Genomic DNA, 24,555 nt, shown 5'->3' on the forward strand with positions numbered 1-24,555 from the left:
CGTCTAACGAAACTGGTGCGTGAAGAATGGGAGAAATGCATGACCTAGTTCTCAAATTAATCCGTAATGGCAAACACATAACATGCTTGAGATCAGCGTGTAATGAACGTCTCTAGTCTACCCAGATCAAGGCCATAGAACACTCACACAGCGTCTTACAATATACTCCAGTCTGTTTGTTTTTATTTGAAGGAACTGGCTCACTTTCACACCTTCAAAGTCGTGATTGCCTTAAATACGAAGTAGAAACGAATCACCTTTGCTTACTAGTCAAAATCAACCCTCTAGTCTGGCTCCACCTGGCCATCAGCTGGACCTGCAGGACTTGGTGATCATTGTAAGGCTAAAACACGTCCACTTACGCCTCAGGGTGACAAAGATAAACGCCTGTAGTCTTAAGCTGTGGGCAGACGTTCACCCTGCCCAACCTGTATCTTTTGGTAGTCTTAACGCACGAAAAGGAGAGCGTTCCCTGGTGAATGGGAGAGTATTACCGCAGAGTAGTACTGGAATCCGCGGGGAGTCTCATGGCACCACTGAGCTCTATAGTATGGAGAAGCTTACTCATGGGTAGCACCATGTGGTTTGTGTAACCGCCGCCAGGGGCCCAGGGCGGCGCTGATGTTGCTTATCTACAACACCGACGCCCACGTCTTTTGAAATCAGCCGATGAATTCGGAAAATATAGTGCCATGGCCCACTGCTTAGCTTATGTAAGCAACAGCGAAACAGATACAGCAAGATAAGAACAGTGATCCAATTGCATTACAATCGTGGAGGCGACGAGTGGTGGTGTTTCAATGTGGCGGCCAAAGTTACACGCTCGCTGCGGAGATAGCCTCTCCATATTATACAGCTCAGTGCATAGCATCCCTTCGCAAGCCCCTTCGTCATATTATAGCAGCCTTGTGCAAAGAAAACTATGTAGAATTTGAAGGACCGTATGGTGTGTGTGATGGGAATTGTAAATTAATGATAAAAACATGGTGTAAAGAAAATAATGAGCGTTTAATATTTTTAGCGTTTTAAAAGACTTCATCGCTTCTCCGGAGATGGTTAATTTACGACGAGACGAAAACAAAGATGAGATATTGTATCCACTACATTTTATTTTTCACTATTTCTACTAAGCTGTTTATCAGATATGGTGCATGATACTTTTATAATTAGTTTGATTAGTTCATGAAATGATTCCTACAGTAAAGAATGGCCGAGTACTACCGAAACAGACATATCGTGCACAGCCAGTTAGTTTGAATGTCTAAATCTCATGTGTGCGTTTTGTAAACACTTGTGTCCGCACTATTTAGTTTTGGCTTGGCAATATATTTTTCTGGTGTATTTTGGTGTGATATGAACGAATATGACCTTTATTTTCGTGTTCGTGGTTGGTTCTCAAATCAATCCCTCTTCCTCAGTGTCTTGGGGGACTAGTGGGATTTCGGGGCTCTGGATTGGAAAAATGACAAAAACAAGGATTTGGGGCAGTAATATAGTCAAAATCGGTCTGACCAGCCAAGGCATAATTGCAGGATTATTACTGACCGCATGAACCCGTTTGAAGTTATGTCTGACACTGAATTTTTCCTACGGTACAGGTTCCCCAAAGCCTGTGTGCATACACCCTACACAGATTTTTCAAGAACAAATGCCAGTCATTAAAAATAAAAGAGATAAGAATTGCTAACATTAAGAGATTATGTTGTATGTCAATCTTAGAAACTGTCATATGCTTTTTTTATTTTTATTTTAAGAGATGTCTCTCCATGTGACTCCATGGAGTCACATGGAGAGACAGGCTGACGAATGAGGATATAAAGGAGCGTTGTGGTGTTGATGTGGATGTGATAGGAAGCGTTATGAGGAACACACTGAAGTGGTTTGCCCAAGTGGAGAGGATGGAGGGTGAAAGACTGACGAAGAGAGTGTATGTGAGTGAGGTGGAGGGGGGAAGAGGGAGGGGGAGGCCGAGGATGAGATGGAGGGATGGGGTGGAGAGGTATATGAGAGAGGGGGGTGTGAGTTGGGAGCGGGGCAGTGAAATGGCGGGGGACAGGGCGACTTGGAGGCGATTTGTTTGTGGCCACCCCAAACGGGATTGAGGCGTCTGGCAATAGATAGATAGATAGATTTTAAGATTTTAAAATTTAAATTCATTAGTGTTCCCAACTGTTTGCTGCGCCTACCCACACGAAGGGGTGCGCTCTCACACTTTCAAGATTACCACTCACGTTGAAGGTGTGAGCTTCCACTTCGAGCGGGCTGTGGGAAGGGTAAATCATGCCCTCAGTTCCAAGACTACGGGCGAAAGTCCCTTGTGTCAGAATTTAAAGTCTACATCACCATTAACATGTGTGGTCAGGCCTGCGGTTGGCTGAAGTGCAGACCGAAAATGACAAAGGTCCCTATTCTCGTCCGTTGAGGAAGCTCCCTAACATCTTTTCCTAAGCGATTTATTCTGTTTCTTACACCTTACTGCCCTCTTCTGTGTTACCTCCTTCCTTTCAATATCACAAACTCTGCATAAACAACGAACGGAAGGATACTGAACAGACATATCCAAAAAAAAATCACTAAGCAAGAGGTGTTACGGAGAATATGAAAGACTGCAAAACCACACAACCAAAATGAGGTGAATTTGTTCATTTCTCTGTACGTAAATTTATCAACCTAAGTACATCAGTGGAGAAAAATAAAATTCCCCCCTTTAATCACTCACGTAATATTTTGAAAATTATGTTGGGTTAATACGACAGCATCACTGAGTTTCAAATGTCACTGCTCACCGCCTCGTTGTCTATAGCAGAGAAGTGAAGGTGTGGCAATGAAGGGAAGTGAGGGTGTGGCAATGAAGGGAAGTGAGGGTGTGGCAATGAAGAGAAGTGAAGGTGTGGCAATGAAGAGAAGTGAAGGTGTGGCAATGAAGAGAAGTGAAGGTGTCGCAATGAAGAGAAGTGAAGGTGTCGCAATGAAGAGAAGTGAAGGTGTCGCAATGAAGAGAAGTGAAGGTGTCGCAATGAAGGGAAGTGAAGGTGTCGCAATGAAGGGAAGTGAAGGTGTCGCAATGAAGAGAAGTGAAGGTGTCGCAATGAAGGGAAGTGAAGGTGTCGCAATGAAGAGAAGTGAAGGTGTCGCAATGAAGGGAAGTGTAGGTGTCGCAATGAAGGGAAGTGAAGGTGTCGCAATGAAGGGAAGTGTAGGTGTGGCAATGAAGGGAAGTGAAGGTGTCGCAATGAAGGGAAGTGTAGGTGTCGCAATGAAGGGAAGTGAAGGTGTCGCAATGAAGAGAAGTGAAGGTGTCGCAATGAAGAGAAGTGAAGTGTCGCAATGAAGAGAAGTGAAGGTGTCGCAATGAAGAGAGACTGTATTAACGTCCGCAACCGTACATTCGAGATATCTACATGTGCGTAAAAACCACATCAAGAACTATTTACCAGTGGAGTTCCATTTGCTGACTAATTTAAGATCCAGTGTTATTATAAGGACGATGGAAAGAAAACTAATATTGCTTGTACCCACTGCTAACATGTAACACTGACAAGCAAAGGTCACCCATACTTACATCTGAATTTATATGCAAAGAAGCCTCGTTGCATATAGTTTCCCTTTTTTTTTTTGTAACATCTCAATTAAGTCAGCAGAAAAATTGCTTGCTAATGTTACAACGCAAATACATAGATAATCTGACAGGTGGCCCCCAATGAACAGTATGCGTTATAGGGATAAAAAAAAAATTGATATACTGAAACATCGCCGGCATATATGAGGACAAAAAATTTATTGAAAACGAAAAAGCTCATGTGAAGAGACCAGGGAGAAAACTGCTTTGATTTTAATACTAATAAATTGGGTTAGTTAGAGGTGGCTCATGTCTTCAAGTGAGGAAAATTGTGTAAATGAGAGAGGGTGTGAGGGAAGGAAGGACAGTGGGTAATGCAGGAGGAGGAGGAGGAGGACCGGATGAGGGGAAATGGAAGGGAAGGAGAAAGAGTGGATTAGGGAGGGGAAAGAAGAGAGAGAGAGAGAGAGAGAGAGAGAGAGAGAGAGAGAATGTTATAAGAGGGAATGAGATCTAGTGTAATTATGATAATGACAATGAAAGACAATATACGAGAGGAGAAGGATATGAGGATGGAAATACTTTGAAGATGGATGTGTGAAAGTGAGGGTGCATGTGTGAAAGTGAGGGTGGATGTGTGAAAGTGAAGATGGATGTGTGAAAGTGAAGATGGATGTGTGAAAGTGAAGATGGATGTGTGAAAGTGAAGGTGCATGTGTGAAAGTGAAGGTGCATGTGTGAAAGTGAAGATGGATGTGTGAAAGTGAAGGTGCATGTGTGAAAGTGAAGATGGATGTGTGAAAGTGAAGGTGCATGTGTGAAAGTGAAGGTGCATGTGTGAAAGTGAGGGTGCATGTGTGAAAGTGACGATGGGTGTGTGAAAGTTAGAACGGATCTGTGAAAATGTGTAATGCCGTGTCTTGTGGATACTCACTCTTCAACATAACCAGAAATGTTATCAGCTGGCACAGATTTCGTAAACCCTCCTCTTTAGCTATTCATTCTGTGCATCCGGCCTAAGTATTCCCTCGTACGTTACAAAATTCCAATATCGATTTAGCCTGCATTAGTAACCTCCGTCTGCCAGTCCACCATCATCCTTTCGGGGGATAGGGAGGTGGATGAGGGACGTTTACAGATCTGGGCAGTGAATCCCCTCCAGTTATATTGATGCCACCACGTGAAGGCGCCTCTCTCCACCACCACGTGATGAAGGTAACAACTGAGCGAAAAACAAGGGTATATAAAATGAAGGATTGATATGAGAGGTTGTGAGGGTGAGGAGGTGGATATTATGCGAGGCGGAAAAGGTAAAGTATGTGTGTGTGTGTGTGTGTGTGTGTGTGTGTGTGTGTGTGTGTGTGTGTGTGTGTGTGTGTGTGAGAGAGAGAGAGTACGAAGGTAAGGAAGCGATTGCATTAAGTTACAGATTTTTACCGACTGAAGGACACCTGTAATCTGGTGTATGGATATTTTTTTTATTAGTTTTTCCTTCCTCTATTCACCTGCATAAAAACAATTCAGTACCAAAATTCCGACTGTCACACCTTATCGACAGGTAATCAAAATGCAATCACGAGAATTAATATAAAGGTGAAAAGAATGACACCTATTTTAATTACGCGAAGCTCAACAATATCCCTGACAGTTTATTGGCAGAGGATTGGACTGAATTCTTTGCTGTATCTGGAAAAATAAGATTAATTAATAAATACATTAGAATGGCACTCAGTAAAGAGCATACCTCTGCCATCATCCAAGCAATATTCACTGAAAAATTTACGAAAATGTCGAAAAACGCCCTATCTCGCAATGTTAAAGAAAGTGAAAAAAAAAAAAAAAATCCTGGATCCGCACCTTTATCCGGATCCGTATCAAAATCTAATGGAGCGTATTCTGGGCCAAGGCCCATTCTTCTACCAAGTTTCGTGGAAATCCGTCCAGTCGTTTGTGTGTAATCTTGCTCACAAACCAACCAACCAACAAACAAACAAACGGACAGGGGTGAAAACAGAACCTACTTGACGCAGGTAATAAAACACATGAGGTACTTTGGCCATCTGGAGCGAAATGTTGAGTGAGGAGGCGGAGGAGGAGAAGAAGAGGAAGAAGGACAGGACTGACACCTATCGATTGCACGAGGGTCACTAGGGCAAACTATTACGTTTCACGTCATACTCATCTACAATACGCCACACAAAAATTAATTTTTTGTTCTTTTATTTATATGTCCGACTCTGGGCATAGGCTTCACAGCCTGCTCTCAAGGCCCATACATACATCTCTACATGTCACTACTTCGGTGCTAACACCCACCGTTCATATTGAATACATGCTAGGGCTGTCTCATACAGGACTGGTGTATTGGTATTAGCGGGGGTATTTTATGACATGTCGGCGGGTCTTCTGGTAGATCAGTAAAGCCTGATTTAATGAAATTCAAATCCTTAAACTGTTCCCTGCCCCAGCGGGGATTTGAACCTGGGTCCGGTAGGACTGCAAGCCACCCCTCTACCGATTGAGCCACCGCTTCCAGGTCTCCAGTTGTGCCGCTAGGTGAACTGGAATAGAAGGAACAGACTTTGTCCAAGAGTCTGACCGGCTCGAAAATTCTAAGTCGGTTTTTTTTTTTTCCAGGTATTGGCTGGCTGTGCTAACCACTACACCACCGACTGCCCCAGAGAGAGAGAGAGAGAGAATGGCTCGTATTCTTGGCGGTTATATAAGCTCCCTAACACCTCTTGCTTACAGATTTATTTTTGGATATGAATAGGTAATATCATTTCGTACGGTATTTATGCAGAGTATGGTGATATCAGAATGATTTAGGTAACACAGAAGTGGACGCCAAGGTGTCATAAGCAAACTAAATCGCTAGGAAAGAGGTGTTAGGGAGCTTCTTTAACCTGCGAGATTTCGAATCAATGACTTTAATCAGTTTGTGTTTTTGTGAGGAAATTAAGCCACTCCTGGGCGCTTGGTTGCGAGGTACGGTATGAAACTCCTTGGTTACTAGTCAAATCGAGTCTCCAGTCTGAACACACCTGGCAATAATCGTATCTGAAATGCGTTAGGGATCTTTGCCAGGTAAAAACAAAGCACTAAAAGAGACATAAAGAGTAAGGTGGGTGGGAGAGGGAGACCAGGAGATCCAGAGGGAAGATGCGTGAGTGTGTTAGTGGTAGTGTGTGGTGTGGGAATAGCAGTCGTTGCTGAGTAGGGACAGGGACCCCTAGAGGACCCTTGGTTTGCTCTGGCCACACCTGACGGGATGCGGCGCCAGGTAATAGGTAGATAGATAGACAGAGGTAGATAGATATACATATGATTGGTGGTAGATGACAGACAGACAGACAGATAGATGGATATACATGTACCTTGATAGACAGACAGACGGATATGGTACATGTATACAGAGTATGACAGAATTATACAGACAGATAGATAGATAGACAGATACATAGATAAACAAATAGGACAGACAGACAGAAAGATCCATCAATTACACATATCAATATCCATTTTATTCATCACGGACGCTGCTCCCTCTTCATATTCACACCTTATATCCGTCCTTAATTAACCCTTACCTGAACAACACACGCAATGGCATTTTATTTTGGCTAAAGACACACGAATTTACAAGCCGAGATGAAGCCTGGCAGGTGAGAGGGACCAAAACTATCTCCAAAATCCATTCCACTGATGGGATTTTCCTCTGCTGAATGAAATCGTCCTTAAATCGTCATAAAATCGTCTACTGTTGGCCTATATAAGATGACAAACTTCGTACAAGGGAAAACAGTACCAGTATTATTAACAATGTAAATAATTCACACTAAGACCTCCACCTGTACTCTTTTTGCTCTAACTTGGCCGAAAATTGCCATCGCTCCATCGACAATGCTAAGCTGTAAGAAAAGAGCACTAGATCATGATGCTTGTCACGAAGAAGTGCTATGGAAGGGATGTGGAGTTGTAGTATTGTCTTTTTCCGCCTCTGAGCGATGTGAAATATGCCACATGAGGACGGGGAAATATGGGCCAAGATGGTGTTAAAAATGAAACATGAAATACTCGTGTGTGTGTGTGTGTGTGTGTGTGTGTGTGTGTGTGTGTGTGTGTGTGTGTGTGTGTGTGTGTGTGTGTGTGTGTGTGTGTGTGTGTGTGTTTTACGACTCCTTCATGCACCACTGAGACTAAATCGATTCCCTAACTTATAAACCTCAAATGTTTTCGTTTGCAGAGTATTAAAAAAAAAGATTCAAGTGTAGTACAGTAAATTACTCTGCATAAACCCTATTAGGCTATAAATGGATACGATGGTAGCAATAATGAGAGAGAAAAAGTGTCATTCTATACCCTTTTCACTCTAACTTGGCCTAAAATTACCCTCTCCATCCTGAACGCTGAGCTGTGACAATAGGTTACCACTAGAATATGATGCTAGTCACGATGAAGTGCTGTGGAAAGGAAGTAGATCCATAAAATACGCCACTGACCTCCGTAAAATAAGCTGCTAAAGGACGAAAATCTGGGCCAAGTTAAGGTGAAAGGGATACAGTTGATCATGCGAGTTGCAGAAAGATGTTCAAACGATGGAAATATATTAATGTTCTGAAACTGTGTGTATTTTGAAATCATGACTTGTTTTCTTTTTTCTTTTCTTCTCTCTCTCCCTCCCTCCCTCCCTTCCTCCCTCCCTCTCTCTCTCTCTCTCTCTTTACAAGTCAACGTAGTAAAGGGCTCAAAATAGCGATGATATCCAAAAGGCGCTAAATTTCAGCCGGACCGCAGCGTCCCGTAATTGGATTGCCGCTAATCCTTCATTACTAAAGCCACTGATTACATTAATTATGCATAAAAAAGGGAAGGAACTTACAGTTTAAGTGACTGATGAAAAATGCGCCATTCTTTTTCTCTTTAATAAATCCTGGTTATTACGAAACTGATGTGAGGAATTAGCATCGTCACTGATTAATGAAGATGGTGAGAGAGAGAGAGAGAGAGAGAGAGAGAGAGAGAGAGAGAGAGAGAGAGAGAGAGAGAGAGAGAGAGGATGGTAAATAACAACATAAAAAGCTGAAAACAGAAAAATTACCATAAACTAACTATATTAACAGTGTCTGCACGTAAAATTAAATCAGCAGTTATATTTCAAACAAGTAATTTGACCAAAAAAAGAAAAAAAAAAGGAAAAAAAATATATAATGAAGCATATGATCAACCATTACATTTTTCTCCTGGCCTGAAATATATCCTTTGAAAATAACAGTGACTTTGGAATGACACTTGGGGAATGACACTCGGGGAATGACACTCGGGGAATGACACTTGAGGAATGACACTTGAGGAATGACACTTGGGGAATGACACTTGGGGAATGACACTTGAGGAATGACACTTGAGGAATGACACTTGAGGAATGACACTTGGGGAATGACACTTGAGGAATGACACTTGAGGAATGACACTCGGGGAATGACACTTGGGGAATGACACTTGAGGAATGACACTTGGGGAATGACACTCGGGGAATGACACTTGGGGAATGACACTCGGGGAATGACACTTGGGGAATGACACTCGGGGAATGACACTCGGGGAATGACACTCGGGGAATGACACGTGGGGAACGATACTTGAGGAATGACAGTTGGGAAACGACACCTGGAGAATGACACCTGTGGAATGATACCTGTGGAATGATACCTGGGGAATGAGTGTGACAGGTAACTCAACCCTTTCCCTGCGGTTCGGTAATTTAGGTATTAAAATCAACACCAGAATATTTCGCTCAACTGAAAAAAAAAAAAAAAAAATCGCATCTGCCAAATTCTTATATTCTTGTCTAGGGGAGCGCGGTAGCTCGGTGGTAGGGTGTTGGGCTTGTAATCGTGAGGTTGTGAGTTCGCGCCCCGCCCGGTGGCTGCCGTGCTGGGAGGGGTAGCGCTCTCCTGTAACCCTAGCAGGGCTATATGATCTGATGAGGTCTAGCTCGGGGATTAATCCATCCTTACATTCTTGTCGCGTAAGGAAGCTCCCTAACACCTTTTCTTGAGTGATTTATGTTGCTTATTACACTTTACTCTCCCCCTCTGTCTACCTTGCATCACTGATTCATTTCTTCCTCTCACTACAACACCCACGCCCACACCAGCAGACCAAGCCGTCCCCGGAATAGCAAGATGCCGCTATTTGTTTCTAGTGCAGCGCTATGTATGGACAACCCTCTATTTTGCTTACGGTGGCTCCCTAGCACCTCATCCTTAGCGATTTATTTTTTGGATTTGGCTGGTTAGTATAATTCTGCACGTTATATACACAGAGTATTGTGATAGAATTATTTATACAACACAGAAGAGAGCAACGTATAATAAACAAAATGATCGCTAAGGAGGAGATGTCAGGGAGCTTTCTTAACTAACAAGAATAAATCACTTAGCAAGAGGTATTAGGGAACTTCCTTACCTGATGAAAATGCAATCCCCCCTGCACGAAAAAATCCCCCGGCACGAAAAATCCTCCCAGTACGAAAAAAATCCTCCCAGAACGAAAAAATCCTCCAAGAACGAAAAAAAAATCCCCCAGCACGAAAAAATCTCCTAGCACGAAAAAATCCCCCGGCACGAAAAATCCTCCAGCCCGGAAAAATCCCCCAGCATGAAAAAATCCCCCAGCACGAAAAAAAAAACCAAGCTGAGCAGGGATGAGCTAATGGTAACGAGAATAATATGAAAAAAATCCTCTGACTGAACGAGTTAGGAATAATTATGCAGCTTCCGGCCATCATATCTATCTATCTATCTATCTGTCTATCTATCCATCCATCCATCTATCTATCTATCTGTCTATCTATCTATATGTATGTATCTACGTATGAATGTATGTAGACTAATAATTAAGCTCCCGACCATCATATCTATCTATTTATCTATCCATCCAACCATCTATCTATCTATCTGTCTGTATGTATGTATGTACGTATGAATGTATGTAGACTCCCTTGTTAATTATACATACACGGCAGCCAGGTAAAAGTGAACTAAACCCCAAAGGTCATTTTGGGGGCTAATTACTGAGCACACCTGTATCACCTCTAGTCCAATTAGCAACAGGTACGGAGCTGCAATTACCTGCGGCCTTATGGGTGAAAATGACCTTATAATTCACCCATATGGTTATCAGTAATTAGAGCTCCTATACTCAAAAACACTCGTAGTCCCCCTCCCCCCTCAAAAAAAAAAGAAAAAATACCTTTTTTCTACGAAGGCTCTGTGTACAAGAACCATTTTTTCCCCTCGTTTTTCTTTCATTTCGACGACTTATGAATCCGAAAAATCTAAAACCTTCATACTGCATACCAACAACGAGCAGAAAAACGCCAATGATTAGCATGGATTCTCCCTTCCTCTCATTCGGCTGGCACGATGCATCTCGGCTCCCGGGAAGGCGAGAGGAAGGATTAGTTAAGAGTTCGGTTCTCTGTGACGCGTTTTAGCAGTGAATTAAATCCGAAGCCAAACTAATCCAGATACAATTATTAACGAAATTCTAAAAACATTCGAAAGAGTTATAAGTTTTCTTTAACACTTTCCATCCGATTACCGTCTTTATTTTATTTTTTTTTGTATCTCCAGTTGTTTTCAATTACTTTAATACAGACTTTTCGAACTGGATTGCTTAGAAATGACCTTCGTTAACATTTCTCCTCCTAGAGATTCTTCCCAGCTTGACTAAAATGGTCTGGTGGTAGCCCGAGTAGAATGAATAATATGTTATCATAGAGACGGTGTTAATCACAGCTCAAATAATCTAGATACTATATGATAATTTTTCATAAACTGCACGATACGGCACGAGTCTACATTTATAATATCGGAAATGGCAGCCACTACCTCAGGAGATATATCACTAACGAATAATGAACGTATGGTAAATTGCTTCATAACTTATGGAAAAATGCAGTGAATTTAGAGGAGTTACAGCAGGCATGATTCCGGTTTGCGAACTGTGGTAGGTGTGGGCACGCGTCATTCACTTATTCAATGTTGTGCAATCTTCAGGTGACTCTACACTGAGTGATAAGCTAAACTATTTCCAGTAATCCAGGAAACGACTTACGACATTTGTTTGGTAACCATTAAACCATATGGACGCCTGGTGGTCTAGTGAGTTAAGGCGCGCTAGTCGGATGGGTCCTGTGTGGGTTTTCATCTGAGGGACTGTTGAGAATAATATTGTTCCCATAATGCCACTCAGGAGAGTAAGGCTTGTCACTCATGCATTAAATGTCAAGCCCGAGTAGACAAACCCAGGGTTCCTACGATGATGATGGGTAAAAAGGGGATTGATTTATGTTATATATATATATATATATATATATATATATATATATATATACAGTATATATATATATATATATATATATATATATATATATATATATACAGTATATATATTACAGAGACTACACTGCAGGTTTGTCCCGACTTGAACCCTTTAAATATCTGAGCAGAGACGGAATGTATTCGTATATATACAGCGAAGTGTTGGGGAGAGAGAGGGAAAAGAGGCAGGAGGGTGGACAGCGGGAATGGTGTAAGGCATGCAACATTATGATGCTAGACATAATCTGATATGCTGTCAGAAAGCCGCCATACACAATAATTCTTAGAAAATCGCTGACAGATATGTTGATATTGCTTAAGCACTAAGATCAAGTAAATTCAACCATGCATCATCCAATTTTCTTTTTCCCCATCAGGAGCGTGGCAGCCCGGGTCAGCCTACTTAGTTTCGACATTTATGGCGGGGGTGACCAGCCTCACTCGCCTCTGAGTAGCGTTATGTCAACAATAAGCTCCAAACAACCCTGGATATAAACCCTTACAGGATTTATTTCTTTGGAGCGCCTTCACCCACAAAGCCACCAGGCAACATTTTTGGTTATATGGTTATCATCCAGCGTGGCAAATGATCCTCTGCTTTACATGACACCATCTGGCTTGTCATTCAGTGCTAAGTCACCCGAAGGCAGCACTACATCGAGTGAGAGGCTAGAGGGCGCCCCCACCTACCACACAAAAAAAAAAAAAAAGTAAAAATCAGCCCCCCCTCAGTTGTTTGTAAATAGAAATATGTGTCTCGGCTCTGGCTTGAAAACTGCTTAATTGGCAATCCTATCCGCTATCTGTTGGTTTTTGTGACCTGAGGGGCTTGACAGAGATTAAAAAAAAAAGAAAAGAAAAGAAATAAAACCATGATTAACTTTCTGAACCAGGCAATGTATCCTCCTGGCCTATTCTTACCATTATACTGGCCTATTCTTGCTATACCAGAAGATTCTATCAAAAAAAAAAAAAAAAGATTCTTACTATCCCAAAAAGGAGTCTATTCGTCTTTCAGGTGATGTTTTATTTACACATAAACCCATTAGCCTGAAAAACCCCTCCTAAACCACCTAAAATCGTCCGGAGCGAGTACGAATGAAATAAAGAACAGATCATCGAAGAGGTTTACCCCATCACCCTGGAGTCATTATTATTTATTTTATCTCCTGACGATTTTATTCAGCTTAGGACAGATTCTTCTACCTAGAGGGGTTAGATACAGACTCCAAAATCCCTTCCACTTATTGGGGTCTCTAACAAACTGAATATAATCGACAAACAGGAAGGGGAATTAAATATATAAAGACGTGCTCGTACTGAAGAGGCTAACATAATTTTACCTAAATAGCTAAATTCGTTACATTTACAAAGGTTCCAACATACTTGCAAGTGTCGGCCTAAGTCACCTAATGGTAACTCTTCACGCTACTCGATCTCTAGCAGCCTCTGTATTCAATCCCTAATCCCTGAGGTCACACTCTATGGCCTCGTCACACGCCTTTTTCGGACTGTCTCTTGCAGCCCTACCTTCGACGTTCACACCTCTCACTCCCCGCACCCTGTTGTCATCCTCCATCCTCTCCACAGCTCCAAACCATCTTAATCTACCCTTTCTCATCACAGCACTAATACAGTCCCATTCTTCCTCCCCACTCTTCTTTCGCAGGCCTCACCCCTTCAGGTCTGTCATACACGGATGCACTACACATCAGTATGATCATTCTCACCTCTGTACGTTTGAGCCTATGAATATCCTCCTCCTCCTTTACTGCCCAAGTCTCACTACAGTACAGCATTACACTCCTAACACATGCTGCATACAAAGATCCCTTAGCACGAAGGAAGAGCCCTCTCAGTGTCAGGAGGGGCAACAACTCCCTGAACTTCATCCTACTACTCTTTGCCTTTCTTACTTAGCTAGCGCCAGCCCCATCTCCAGCATAATCATGTCACCAAAATAACAAAACTCTTCCACACACAGCAAGATTAATCCTTTCCTGCCTCTCTGCTTCTGTATACTCTCCTTTATATACTGTGCACTCAACATCTTAGCCTGCCTCTATTACAACATCTCTTATACTCCCTTTTATCACAAACACTGCCTTATGGTAAACTGCACATGGCCACACTCCTGCTTTGAGAGTACCGCCACCAGCCCTAGATATCATCACCTTTGTTTTATCCACGTATACTCTCAAACACTTGCACCCCAGCCCATCACTCCACCTCCTAAATCTCTCCCCCGCTACCCTCTCATTCACCGCGATCAACACCGAGTCATCAGCATACAGTTAACCCCCTGGAATCAGACCACGTACTTTACCGCCGAATTCTTGCTACTTCGAGACAATTTCCTTCCTTTTTGGAGACTTTTTGAACTGAAAGCGTGAGAGACAAGTGAGAGACATCCATCATTAACCCTTTCATTACCAGGGCGCTCTCGTAAACTTCTAAAATATCTGGTAGTGACTTCATTAAAAAAAAAAAAGGTGGTGGTAATAAAGATATAAAATTATGCCGCTACATTATGTATACAAGTAGCTGTGTATGGAAAACATTAACCCTTCAATATGGTGATTATTTTACTTTCTTACCTTTGCTGCCTCCAGACATTTACTCACCTTAGGGGATTTATTTGCTGATGGGGGGATTAATGAAGGCTAGATCTAATCCCTCCAGTTCCGAAAATCTCTCTTAAGCTGAATAAAACCGTCTGGGAATACTAGAGAGAGAGAGAGAGAGTGTGTGTGTGTGTGTGTGTGTGTGTGTGTGTGTGTGTGTGTGTGTGTGTGTGTGTGTGTGTGTGTGTGTGTGTGTGTGTGTGTAGGGGCATGGGGAGACTGGAAACTAAATCAATTGTTACTTGCCTTTGACACAGCAGCGGACACAGACTCAAGAGGCAAAAGTCAGAAGCTGGAGTTTGGAGGAGTTTGTGGGGGAGGGAAGTGGCATGCGAGGGTGACAAAATATAAGGTGATGGGGATGGGGAAGAGGGACAGAGAATGACGACGTGAGAGTATACCTAAAAGCGACAAAACATGACGATATGAGAGTATACCTAAAAGTGACAGACATTGACGATATGCGAGTATACCTAAAAGTGAACACCAGATGAAAGAAGGAAGTTATATCTAGAGGTGAGCACAGGAGACAGAGCACACGACATGAAGTAGCTGCATGAAATAAAAGGACGTAAGAAGCAGCAAAACTATTAAATATTGATGTTGGTGTTAGATGTGGGATGTTTTGGTGCTGTGTGTGTGGAAAAAAAGTGGAACCGATTTTTCTGTTCAGACGCAAATCATGGGTCCTACAAGCTAGGAAATGAGAAGAAGAAAAAAAAAAAGAAGAATGAAAAGGTTGGAAATGCAAGAATAAGCTAAGAGATATAGAGGTACAGCTGCGGACAAAAATAGTGATCCACCTCACTACGAAACAGTGAGAGACTGAGCGATGATTTCCGGAAGCCAGTGATGCGATTTTCGAAGCTTAACAAACTTCTCAGAAAATTATATTAAGAGTTTTATAATTATGCGGTCAAAAAGTGGAACGATACTTATGACCGCGGCTGTACGTGTTGCATGATGGAAAGGACTGACAAAGATGTGTTAAAGTGGCATGGCGATATGGAGAGGATGGGTAACAAGAGATTGATAAAGATGACATACACATCGGAAGTAAAGGCAAGGGGGAAGAGGGTGCAAGAAGGAGGGAAGGGATGCTGTGATAAATATTATATCACAGAACCAAAAACATCCTGGACGGTGAGAGACGCGCGGAAAAGAGAAAATTAAAGTGAAATGGTATTTGGGACGATGGCTTCTCAGTGGCCCACAACAGCAAACAGGGGAAGCAATTACAGTAATCCGAGGAGCAATCAGCGTGGCATGATTGCACAAGTGTCAGTCTTCCCTTGGCTATTATATACGACAGATGGAAAGTTATTGCAAGTGAATGGCAATTGTTATCTCAAGTTTTCAGCCGCTTCCCCTTCCCCACAGAGATGGACCATGAATATATATAAACAGTATCTATCAATCAGTCTATCTAAGTATCTATCTATCTATCTATATGTGTGTGTGTGTGTGTGTGTGTGTGTGTGTGTGTGTGTGTGTGTGTGTGTGTGTGTGTGTAAATCATTTTCATTTATATTCGCGTCGGGGGGAGGGGGAGGGGAATTGCAAAACTGTAGGACGCTACATGACGACACGGAACCATGTGTATGTATAAAGGTCAGTGGCAGTGAGGCAAGGCTGTGGGACAATACTCATGGGTGTTGCACATAAAATTAACAATGGGGGTATGAGAGAGATCAAAGCAAGAGCAATGGACAGGACAAAGCTTAACACGATCGCTGGGGGATAGTTCAAATATGACGAGGCCGATGACGCTCCTTCCTCCTTAACAGCGAACAGGAACTATGCAAATTAGTTCAGAGTTCTGTAAATGTGTGTAAGCGATGAGATTTGAATGTAAAAAAGGATGAAATTGAATAACTGGTGAGAAAATGAGAGTGAGTCAGTGTGCAAAGTGATGAAGAGTGAAGAGGTGCTTGAACTGGCAAAAGATCCGAAATGCCTCAGTGTTCGTAAAGAGAGAGAGAGAGAGAGAGAGAGAGAGAGAGAGAGAGAGAGAGAAACTTAATATGTAAAGGAAATGAAGAGTAGAGTAACGATATAGGTCTATGCATAAAAAAAAGTTAGAATATAGAGAGTTTTGATGCTAGGGTCATGTATAAACAATAAATATATACAAAGAGTGTGGTGACAAATAATTACATGTAGACGAGTGTGTGTTGATGTCTATCTATATACCTAGGCTGCTTCCCCAAAGGAAAGGGAGGTAGCCGAGACAGGACGACACACTCTCCATTTACTCATCCATTCAAACACATTCATTCACATCTTAGCCCCAAAGGGGAGAACGGACAGATCCTCACCGCACCACACCGCACAAGGGTCAACTGCGCAATGCAATCAGTGACATCCGCAGCAGGGCCCGACAGCAGAACTGGTTTACCCCTGCCACATCATAACAGACCCATCCCCTTACCCGCACCTGACCTGACTAGCTGATCAGACCAAATGCGGGAGAATATCCCCTCAGGGCTGCGTCATCACTTATTCATTCACAACTTCTCTCCATTTATTTCTGTCACGCACAGCCACTCTTCCTTGCTCAACAGACATCCCTCTCGCATCCAGCGCTCTCTTCACACTGTCCATCCATCCTATTCGTGGTCTACCTCTCAGCCTTACACCTCTCACATCAGATCTAGTTATCTTTTTCACCAATTGCTCATTATCCATTCTCTCCATATGCCCAAACCATCGCAACACCCTCTGCTCAACTCTACCAGCCATCTCCTGAACAACTCCAGTTCTCCTTCGCACTTCATCATTTCGCACCCGATCCATACGCGTCACTCCACACATACCCCTCAGACACCTCATTTCCATTACATTCAAACTTTTCCTCTCTGCTACACCCATATTCCATGTTTCAGCCCCATATAATGCAGTTGGTACCACAACACCCTCATACAGCCTTCTCTTTACATCCATTCTAAGCGAACGACATTTAAACACTTTTTTCATTCCTCCCAGCACCTTTCCTACTTCATTTATTCTAAACTTCACTTCTGCATCTATTCTTCCATCCACAGCAACATGTGACCCTAGATATTTAAAACAATCTACCTCCTCAAGCAACTCACCATTCAAAACTATATTCATCCCCCTACCATCTATCAACCTCGTACACTTCATCACTTTACTCTTATTCTCATTTACTTTCAATTTCCTCCTTTCACAAACCCTTCCAAACTCCTCTACCAACTGTCTCAATCTCTCCTCTGAATCAGTCACCAGTGCAGTATCATCTGCAAACAGCAGCTGCTTCAGATTCCACTCTCCACCATCAACATTTACCAGACTCAGACCACCTAAAACTCTTGCATTCACCTCCCTTACAACACCATCCATGTGAATATTAAACAACCAAGGAGACATCACACATCCCTGTCGCAGCCCCACTTTCACGGGAAACCAATCACTCACAGCATTTCCCACTCTTACACACGCTCTACTATTTACATAAAAACTTTTCACCCCATTTAGTAACCTACCATCAAGTCCATACAATCTTAAAACAGTCCACAAAGCCTCCCTATCAATTCTATCATACGCTTTCTCTAAATCCATAAATGCCCAAAACACATCCTTGCCTTTTGCTAAATACTTTTCACACACTTGTCTCACAGCAAACACCTGATCAACGCATCCCCTCCCTCTCCTAAAGCCACATAGCTCATCACTAATCACTCCCTCTGTACCCTCTCTAACTCTCATAATTAACACTCTACTATACACCTTACCTACAACACTCAACAGACTTATACCCCTAAACATTCATACTTATCACCCTTGCCTTTATACAACGGGACCACACAAGCACTTGCCCAGTCAACTGGCACATACCTTTCACAAAGCACACATTCAACAATCTTACTAACCAGTCAACAATAGTCACTCCACCACCCTTCAGGCATTCCACAGCACACCCATCCATACCTGCAGCTTTCCCTGTTTTCATCTCCTTTACTGCCTTCTCCACTTCCTCCTTCGTGATCAAAGAATCATTCAACTCTCCCAACACATTTATTCCTTGCACCCTTCCATCCGCCACAATCTCAGCCACCCTTTCCTCCTCTACATTTAACAATCTTTCAAAATACTCTGCCCATCTCTTCCTTACTGCATCCATCTCAATTAACATCCTTCCATCCTCTGCTTTTACTCGTTCTTCCTTCCCAGACTCTCCCTTTCGCACCCTTTTCACCTCCTTCCAAAACATTTTCTTATTCTGTTGAAAATTCTCTGTCAGCCGCCTACCCCACCTCTCATCTGCTGCCACTTTAGCATCACGCACAGCCCTTCTCACCTTATTCCTCTTTTCCTTATACCTCTCATATGACATCTCATCCCTCCTCTGCAGCCACACTTCATATGCACGTCTCTTCTCAGCCACAGCCATACTTACTTCCTCGCACCACCATTCACTTCCTTTTCTTACACCACCACCCACACGTCTCACACCACACCTCTTCTGCATGCCCCACCACAGCACTCTTAAACAACAGCCATTCCTCCTCCACGCTGCCATTTTCCCGATCTTTCACTGCGTTCCACTCATCTTTCAATTTCTCCTGATACTCTATCTTTTTCTTTGTGTTGATGTGGGGAGCTAATACACATGGCTAAAAAGATATCAATGCACGAGTTAGTAAGTTAGGCGAATTAGACATGCGAGTTACTGTTAGTTAGAAAGTTAGGAGAGTAAGCGAGTAGTACAAGCGAGTTAGCGTTAGTTAGAGGGTAAGTTAGGACAGTAGGTGAGTTAGACGAGGACGTTAGTGTTAGTTAGGAGCCAAACAAAGGGTGTACAGTGCAATAACTCACAGGTTAAGAAGAGAACGCAGGCCGAGGAAGGCGAGGCGGGAGATGTTGGTGAGGCTCTGTTGGCTGAGGTCCCTGGTGAGAGAGAGAGAGAGAGAGAATATCAGTAACACAGTATATATACATCCATCTACTTGTATAATAACATATATGCACCTACTGATAAAATAACATAAATAGTGAACATCCTCCGTAGTAAAGGTTCAGAATTACTCTCCATTAACTTTAAAATTAGTCTGGCAATCACAAAAATGAAATGAAAATTAAAAAGGTACATTTTCGTGCTGGATGTGTTGAAAAATAGAAAAGAGTTTTATTTTTATTATTTTTACTCTATTTATTTATTTATTTATTTAGAGGGACACATACTATCAACCTCCTGCAACCTCTTCAGCCCGAGAACGCCTTTATAAATTTCAACTTTTCTACTTCAGACGATTTTACTAAGCTTGGGTGTTTCAGAAGTGCTAATCCTCCTTCTTAATCCCCCAGTACTAAGCTTCTCTTTTAATCTCAGTAAAATCATCCTAACAGCGGCAACAGTAAGATCAAAGTTACGTTATCTTACTGTCAGGGAAGCAAAAAAAAAAAGAAAAAAAATGAAAACAATGTACTGAAATAGCCAGGAATGATCATAATATATTTTTTTTTGGGGGGTAACATTTTCAAAACTTCAAAATAAGTTGCCAAGGAAAAGATGTACGAAAAACTCAAAACCCGTCGAGACTACGAACCCAGGACTTCGTATTGTGTGACCCCCTTGGCTACGAATCTCATACACCAAGAGATGTGATGGGTGACCGGATACCATTGCTCACGACTTTAGGTAATAGTGAAACGTGGGTGGCGATTACCCTAGAGTTTTCTTACGTAAATCGCCCCTTCACAGTTCCAGTTCCACAATGTTCGGTGCTGCTTATTTGAATTCTGCACGTTTTTTATGCAGGGTCCGGGGATATTTTAGCGACTTGAAGGACACACGAGAGGGTGGTAAAGTGTACTAAGCATAATAAATCGCTAAGGAAGAGGTGTTAGGGAGCTTCCTTACCCGAAGAGCCATATCGAGACTCCTGCTACACTCCTTTTACTTAAACTTGGCCTAATACTGCCGTCTCTCCATCCTGAATGCCGAGTAGTAGGAACAAATTAACACTGTAATATTATGCTAGTCATGAAGAAGTGCTATGGAAAGGATGCAGAGCCGTAGTATTGTCTTTAAAATAAGATGCAAAAGGGAAGAAAATATTAGCATTATCATTCATCATCATCAACGTCATCGTCATCGCCATTAAGATGCCTGAAAATTAACCTCTTCAGTCCAATAGCGCCTTATTTCTACTCTTTTTCTCATACGGTTACACACACACACACACACACACACACACACACACACACACACACACACACACACACACACACACACACACACACACACACACACACACACACACACACACACACACACACACAACTCGTGCATATGAGTGTTGTTTTCATTTCAGCGTGACGTCATAGCGAATATTAACCTGTTGATTGCTAACCTAACGAATACTAACGATATGAAGACGAACCTGCTTCCAAATACGAAATCCCTTGTATGTGTGTGTGTGTGTGTGTAAAATGCGAATATACAATACACTGAGATGTGAAGGATGCACGGAAACGAAATAATCTCTCTCTCTCTCTCTCTCTCTCTCTCTCTCTCTCTCTCTCTCTCTCTCTCTCTCTCTCTCTCAGACATCATATTATTCTGCATATTTTATAAGTGATGTAGTCCCGGCAGCCAGTGTCTTCTAAGCCTCTATTCTGTCTATTTTTAAACCAATACTATTTACCTATCTACCTATTGCCAGACGCCTCAATCTCGTAAGGGGTGGCCACAAACAAATCACCTCCATGTCGCCCTGTCCCCCACAAATTCGCTCTCCTCCTCCCAGCTCACACCCTCCTTATCTCAAATAACAAGGCAATTTTTCTTGCAAAATATCTAAACTACTGGACGTTATTTTACAAGAATACGTATCATACTCAAGTTTTATCTATTACGTGATTGTGTCGATCGATAAAGGCGCAAAAACATTATATCTCCAGTCAGACCAAAAAAAATCATGTTGTTAAAGCTCATTGGTTTTTGCACATGACACACTACACTTTAAAAACAGCTGAACAAAATCATGCAACTCTACGGCTCTTGTCACCCATGTTTCACTTTGTTAGAGCTTATATTTATTCTCTAGTCCTTACATCCACTACACAAAAGCTTAATAAAACAGTACAAGCTCTCCCTTATAAATCAGTGCTAGTCCAGACAACACTACCACAAAGCTCCATAACTGTTAAATTTATCAAACTATCACAAATTTAGGTGACAATGCAAAGGCTTCAGCTTCATATACAAATGTACGAAAAATACAAATCCAGCTCTCTACAGAAACATCACAATGCAATCTCTCAGGGAAAAAACTGTAACGAACGCAATACCGTCAGCTTATTGTGAGATTTTTAAGAATGCAGATACATCTAAAAAACGCCTGTACATAAAACAAATTCTCATTCTTTATAAAGGCAGACGAAATGGAAAGGCAGACGAAATGAACGGATCTTGCATTTGGCTCTCTTTTGTTTTTTGTTTTTCTTGGAGGGAACGGTCTGTGGACTCCTGGCCTTTGGTTCCTTCTTCCTTGCATGAAAAAAATGCATCCTCGGCGTACCTAGATCAACCCCTTCGTGGATTCTTAAAAACTGGTAGAGACGACACGGAAGAAAACAAAAACCAAGGAGTAAGAGGCTGGGTAGCAAGTTATTAATATTATTATTATTTTTTTTTGGGGGGGCTTAGTAAAGAGGATTTCATTGCGTTAAATAAAATAGAATTTCTGAGTAACCACAGTCCCTCGTGCCTGGGGTGAGAGAGGGGGAAGTAACTAAAGGAAAAGCTACAAAAGGGACTGGAAATAAGAGGCTGGGCGAGAGTATAGTGTGTTGGGCTTTGTGAAGGTGGAACACGGCAAAAAATACTCAAAACTTGGGAAAGAACGCTCCTTTACACATACATACACACACACACACGACAACACCGCAAAACATATGAAAAACATGGGCCAGAACACTCTTCTTCACACACACACACACACACACACACACATACGGAGAGAGAGAGAGAGAGAGAGAGAGAGAGAGAGAGAGAGAGAGAGAGAGAGAAATTATGACAACAAATAAAACACATCGAATGGAGGATAAACATGAAGACAGCACCGCCCCGTCAACTTCCCTCTCTCTCTCTCTCTCTCTCTCTCTCTCTCTCTCTCTCTCTCTCTCTCTCTCTCTCTCTCTCTCCCAGTCTTCCTCCTCTTCTTTCATCGCGTCAACTAACTTCGCAATTTCGTCACGGAAGTTTGGCGGGAGTATAAAGACGCCACGACCCTCACTGCACCGCCGCCTGAGACAGACTGTAACTAGGCTCATTCAACTCAAACTACCCCCACGAACGTATTCTGAACCCCGTCTCTCCCCCTCTGCATCACCGCGACATGAGAGATACAGTTTAAAGGGTTCTAGGCTTATATTGAACCTTCGTGGATACAGAGACACAAATATCGTTCCAAAATTTGACGAATACATACCGGAAAACTCGAACCATCTGAAACATACACGACTAAAGATTGGGCTTTCACTGTATTTCGCCAGTTGTACATTTCAGACGGAAGTGGAATGAGAGTTGTTTCTTTGGCTGTACACTTAACCCATCTTACCTATCCATGCCTGACTGACCATAACCTGTAGTTCGTTCATCTTAACTTGGTCCAGGTTTTCGTCCTTTCAAAGCTTATTTCACGTAGCTCAGTGAAAGAAAAAGACAATACTACAGCACTACATCCTTTTCCACACCAACTCTCTGTTACCAGCATCATATTCTTGTGTTAATCCAGTGTTACAACTCAGCAGTCAAGACGAAGTAATATCAATTCTAGGCCAAGTTTGAGTAAAAGGAGCAAATTAAATAAATTTTCTTAATTCCCCATCTAACCTCGTCTGTCTTCGGTTAAGCTTCCACTGTTCTGTTCTTTTCCTCACATATGCTGGTTCGATCTTTAGTGAACGTAATTCTTCCTGTAGTTAGGCGCCTTATGTTCTAGGGTTGTGGAGTTGGATCTCAAATCATTTATAGGTGTGTCTGATACAGGTCGGCTTAAAGGATCAGAAACCATGTTTATTAAGAACGTTAACCAATTGGCAAAGTAAATATCTCCACACCAATTTACTCTTATCAGAAGTTGTGATAGTTTTTCCTCTTTATCATTTTTATCTTCACTCTAGTTTGTAAAATGTATAACAGATGTAGGAGTGAAGGTAAATGTATAAACCTGTAATCTTATACACAAATGGAGTTCAATAAAGTTTGTAAATATGGAACATGGGATCGGATTCTCTTTCGTTTATATACAATCGATTCCTTGGCGGTAGTTTAAATATCTTTCTCCAAGAAGGACAAGACACGGGAGAAACAACCCCCTCCCTCTCTCTCTCTCTCTCTCTCTCTCTCTCTCTCTCTCTCTCTCTCTCTCTCTCTCAGCCGAAAAGTTATAACCTACGATAATATTTCTTCTCGTAGCTAAGATTTTTATTTGTATGAGCAACAAGAGACAAGGGAGGACCACGCTCTCATTTCCTTGTCTTACCTGTAGAAAAAAAACCTGAGTTACAACAGGAAATCGCTGGTAAATAAGTTCCACACACACACACACACACACACACACACACAAATCTGACTTACAACAGGAAATCGCTGCTAAATATGTTCCAGAATCCCTCTCTCTCTCTCTCTCTCTCTCTCTCTCTCTCTCTCACACACACACACACACACACACACACACACACACACACACACACACACACACACACACACAGTCCTCCAGCCACCCAATAGGAAAGTGGAAAAGTTACCGTTTAAAACAATGAACAAAATCAACTTAGGTCACAAGGATTTCTTTTAACCTTCTCTAGTGTATTTCCTTGCTACATCTGACCTGATTTCCTCCACTCTTTACCTGTTTGTGAATTTCCTATGGTGCGTAATATCGCCTGACAGTGCCCAAAATAAACTTTACAACTCGTCCATTGCTTGAAGGTATTAATTCCTAGTGGT

At 42.2% G+C, this 24,555-nt stretch overlaps 1 pseudogene; it reads right to left on the reverse strand.

The window, feature by feature from the left end:
- The window catches only part of LOC145414036 (G-protein coupled receptor GRL101-like), a 160,270-nt pseudogene that overhangs the window by 17,721 nt on the left and 117,994 nt on the right, over positions 1-24,555 (reverse strand).

Source organism: Coenobita brevimanus, chromosome 98 (genome assembly GCF_032717465.1).
Source record: "Coenobita brevimanus isolate Jiangsu-jjx chromosome 98, ASM3271746v2, whole genome shotgun sequence".
Lineage (NCBI taxonomy): Eukaryota > Metazoa > Arthropoda > Malacostraca > Decapoda > Coenobitidae > Coenobita > Coenobita brevimanus.